The following is a 5,266-nucleotide window of genomic DNA, read 5'->3' as shown; positions in this document are numbered from 1 at the left end:
TTAAAAAAAAAAGAAAAGAAAAAAGAAATAGGCCAGGCACAGGGGCTCACGCCTGTAATTCCAAAATTTTAGGAGGCTGAGGCAGGTGGATCACTTGAGGGCAGGAGTTCGTGACCAGCTTGGACAATATGGTGAAATCCCATCTCTACTAAAAATACACACACAAAAAAAATTAGCTGGGAGTGCTGGCAGGCACCTGTAATCCCATCACTTAGGAGGCTGAGGCAGGAGAATCACTTGAACCCAGGAGGCAGATATTGCAGTGAATCCAGATTGCACCACTGCGCTCAGCGAGGGTGACAGAGTGAGACTCTGTTTCAAAAAAAAAAAGAAGAAGAAGAAGAAGTAGAAACATTTGGCTGCTTCCCCTTATCCACCTGCATCCTGCATTCTGAGGAGATGGCCCAGCCCTCTGCCATTCCGAAAGGGAGGGGCCAGGCACCTCTATTGTCTTGGTCACTTCAATCGAGTTCTGATTTCTGATATTTTATTTGCATCTCACTTTTGGCAGCTCTTTCTTTCCCGTGTTCCTCTATCCTATCCTATAGGGAGCCTAAATCTTTTTTTGTGGGTTTTTTTCCTGATATCTTCCTTCCTTTCCCCACCTTTCTAAATCTCCTATGAGATATTTGAGTACGCAGTAGAGTTCACTGAAGACTCAGGGTGAAGTGAAGTTTCACTAAAGACTCAGGGTGAAGTGGAAGCTATTAGATATTGCTTATTCTGATTTCCTTTCTCCTCTGCCTTTAGTTCCCCAACCCAAACTCAAGGTCCCTCAGCATAGTGGGAAGAGAGATGATGTCATTTAGAATCATTAAAGACCCAGCTAAGACCAAGTGCGGTGGCTTAGGCCTGTAATACCAGCATTTTGGGAGGCTGAGGAGGGCGAATCATCTGAGGTCAGGAGTTTGAGACCAACCTGACCAATATGGAGAAACCCCATCTCTACTAAAAATACAAAATTAGCCAAAAGTGGTGGTGCATGCCTGAAGCTGAGGCAGGAGAATCACTTGAACCCAGGAGGCAGAGGTCGCAGTGAGCTGAGAGCGAGCCATTGCACTCCAGCCTGGGCAATAGGAGCAAAACTCCATCTCAAAAAAATAAATAAATAAACCATGAAAACCAGCTAAAACAAAGAGGCCCCTCATTTTTGGTCCCTGCAATTAGTATCATCCAACAACTGACAGACATTTTGACCTATCAATCTTTCTTTTTCTCTTGTACCAATGAGAAAAATTCATACCACTCCCTTAAAGGGGTAAAACAAAACAAAAAACTCCATGGTCAGTTGGGTTTAATTTATACTTAAAAATTAGTATTCTAATATGGATTCATTAATGTAGATAAGCCCTGCTTAGCTGTCAATGGATTACATGTGATCAAAATTATTACACTATTTAAATATATATATATGTGTTTGAGATGAAGTCTCTCTCTGTTTCCCAGGTTGGAGTGCAGTGGTGTGATCTCAGCTCACTGCAGCCTCCATCTCCCAGGGTTAAAGTGATTCTCATGCCTCAGCCTCCCTAGCAGCTGGGACTACAGGTGTGCACCACCATATCCAACCAATTTTTTGTATTTTTGGTAGAGATGGGGTTTCACCATGTTGGCCAGGCTGGTCTCAAACTCCTGCCCTCAAGTAATCCACCCACCTGGGCCTCCCAAAGTGCTGGGATTATAGCGTGAGCCACCATGACTGGCCTAAAAATATGTTTCAATATAGAAAACTACGAAGAGAAAAGCAAAAAATTGGTTCGTATTTTCCCCAGATTGCCTCTGTAATTTTTCTGCTACTTATTTTTTCTAGACTAGTCAGCATTATAGAATACTCATTGGTATAAGGAGAAATGGCACTTTGACATAATTATTGGCCCCAGGCTTAGGAACCAAGGATCTTGACATGAGTCCAGTAGTGGGACCTGAAACATCATGGCATAAATTAGGAGCTGGCTGAGGTTAGGGAATGGAATAATTACAAATAGGAAAGTCCAAGAGGGAAGAGTGGAACTAAAGGTGGTCTAAGACCAGATTTCAAGACAGCCATAGATATCAGGCCCGATAAAGGGCAAGTATGAGAAGCAAGATCCAAGAGAAACTCCTAGATTTAGGCAGAATGGAGTGAAGAGTGACCAGGGAAGAGAACCTGAGTGGATGTGTCATAGATCCAGTTGGTGTGGCCCAGGAAGCATTTGCCATCATGAAGCTCTTCTGGAGCTCTGAGGGTCCTCCTGTGGATGGGCCTATGCTGGTCCTCAAAGCCTGCAGCTTTGCAGGCAGCTGCTAATGCCACATTCAGTCAGGAGTCAGCCATTCCACTGTGATCAGTGGAGTGCAGGACCTCACGGCTCTATGAAATGACATTGGTAGACTAAAGTAGGGGCAGGCAAGCCAGGATCATTAACAGTGCCCAGAATATCAGTCTGTACTCTGAGGTATACAAGGCCTCAGTAAGGTTAAAGGTCAGGATGCCAAGAACCACAGCTGTGTTGTAGACAATATGGGTTGGGTTTTCTGTTACTTGCATCCGAAAGTACTAATTGTGTGTGTGTGTGTGTGTGTGTGTGTGTGTGTGTACTTTATTCAATTGGGTTACTCAGCAAGTCTTGCTCTTTCTTGGTGCTATGCCTACGTTCGCACCATCCTCTCTACCTACAAAACTTTCACCAGCTCTATCTACATCAATTTTACTTATCTCTAAAAACCAGGCTCATATCCTCTGTGCTATGTGAAGATTTCTTTGACTCTTAGCTCCTCAAGTCAATCTTTCTAATTGTTATAGCAAAAAGCATTCACGTTCCGGTTCTTAATACTGCTGTTAGGTTGTAAGGTGTGTCACCACTTGTTAACACGAAGCATTAAAGCAGAAGATTATGAATTTTAAAGTCATTAATTAATTGAAGCATTTTTAAGATTATCTCCCACATGAATGCCACTGTCCCTCACCTGAGTCTGGCTGGGCTTTCTGTATGGGGAGCCACCTCTACAGCACTGGTGACTGCATGTCACCTGGTATCTGCCTGGGAGTGTGTCTTGTTGAATGCGTCTGAGTGCAACACTTTGCCATTCACTCAGCTTGTCCTTTAGATCAGTACTGGGGGCTCATGTTGGAGTATCAGAGACCACTAAAATATTGAGTCCCCGTGCATGGATTTAGGGGAGGGGAAACCCCTTGAGAGACTCTAAATCTATGATGTGCCTAGCAGCTTCAGCAGTTACTGGTGGGTGATGTTGGGAAAGGAGTTATAGTTGGGTGTAGAGACATGCTGAAGGCAATACGGAAGCTGCCAGGACAGGCAGTGGTAGAGGGATGATAGAGAACACTTTGGGAAAACACATGAGACCACCCTATCCCCACCCCTGCTTAGGGACTCCCAGAAATAGTTTGCTGGTATTTGAGAGTGGTCAGATTTCCCAGAGTTGAAGGTGATAGCAGAGTCAGAGAAATGACATTTTTACCATTACTGTGACCCTATTTTATTTCAGACAGGTGTGGCCTAGGACAACATGGGTTATATTCAGATGTGTTTATTTGCCATTTTAAGGCACACAGAAACAGCAGGGAGATTAAAATAGTGTGTTTAGGTTATAGGATTAGGAGTAATTTTTGTGGTAACTGTTTAACAACATATATAGTTATTATTAACCAGTTACCCAAGAATTAACAAATATTAATATAAAAATGTTATCAAATTGCTACCATAAAATTTTATATACTTAAAAAATATGGGCCAGGTGCAGTGGCTCATGCCTCTATTTCCAGCATTTTAGGAGGCCAAAGCAGGTGGATCACTTGAGACCAGGAGTTTGAGACCAGACTGGCCAACATGATGAAACCCCGTCTACTAAAAATACAAAAATTAGCCAGGTGTGGTGGCATGCACCTGTAATCGCAGCTACTCAGGAGGCTGAGGCATGAGAATCATCTGAACCCAAGAGAAGTTTGCAGTGAGCCAAGATCGAGCCACTGCACTCCAGCCTGGGTGACAGAGTGACACTCTGTCTCCAAAAAAAAAATATGTAGTGAATATATGTATATATTTATATAAATACATCTTCATATACACGTACAAGGCATGCCTTGTTTTATTGTGATTCACTTTATTGCATTTCATATATGTTTATTGCATTTTTACAAATTGAAGGTTTGTAGCAGCCCTGGGTCAAGCAAGTATTTTGGCACGTTTTCCAACTGCATACACTCACTTCATGTCTGTGTCACATTTTGGTAATTCTCATAATATTTCAAACTTTATTATTATATCTGTTACGGTACTCTATGATAAGTGACCTTTGATGTTACTATTGTGACTGTTTTGGGGGGCCATGAACTGTACCCATATAAAATGGTGAACTTAGTTGACATTGTGTATGCTCTGACTGTTCCACCAACTGCTCAGTCCCCCATCACTTTCCCTCTTCTCCAGCCTCTCTATTCTCTGAGACATGATGATGTTGAAATTGGGTCAATTAATCACACTACAATGGCCTCTTAAGTGTTCAAGTGAAAGAAAGACACGCATCTCTCACTTTATATTTATTTATTTATTTAATTTTATTTTTTGAGACAGAGTCTCACTCTGTTGCCCAGGCTGGATTGCAGTGCTACAGTCTCGGCTCACTGCAACCTCCACCTCCCAGGTTCAAGTGATTCTCCTGCCTCAGCCTACTCAGTAGCTGGGATTACAAGTGCACACCACCACAACCCAGCTGATTTTTGTATTTTTAGTAGAGACGGGTTTTCACCATGTTGGTCAGGCTGGTCTTGAACTCCTGACCTCGAGATCTGCCCTCCACGGCCTCCCAAAGTGCTGGGATTATAGGTGTGAGCCACTGCGCCCAGCCGCATATCTCACTTTAAATCAAAAGCTAGAAACAATTAAGCTTAGTGAGGAAGGCATGTCAAAAGCTGAGACAAGCCAAAAATCTGGCCTCTTGCATCAAACAGCCAAGTTGTGAATACAAAGGAAAAGTTCTTCAAGGAAATTAAAAGTGCAACTCTAGGAACACACTACAGTGTAATGATAAGAACGTGAAACAGCCTTATTGCTGATACAGTGAAAGTTTGAGTGGTCTGGATAGAAGATCAAACCAGCCATAACATTCCCTTAAGTCAAAACCTAATCCAGAGCAAGGCCCTAACTCTCTTCAATTCTTTGAAGGCTAAGAGAGGTGATGAAGCTACAGAAGAAAAGTCTGACAATAGTAGAGGCTGTTTCATGAGGTTTTAGGAAAGAAATTCTCTCTATAACTTAAAAGTGCAAGGTGA

This window comes from Sapajus apella, unplaced genomic scaffold, assembly GCF_009761245.1.
Source record: "Sapajus apella isolate SASKATOON/1434 unplaced genomic scaffold, GSC_monkey_1.0 scaffold40, whole genome shotgun sequence".
Taxonomy (NCBI): Eukaryota; Metazoa; Chordata; class Mammalia; order Primates; family Cebidae; genus Sapajus; species Sapajus apella.
The sequence above is the reverse complement of the archived record's forward strand: the minus strand, read 5'-3'. Positions refer to the sequence as shown.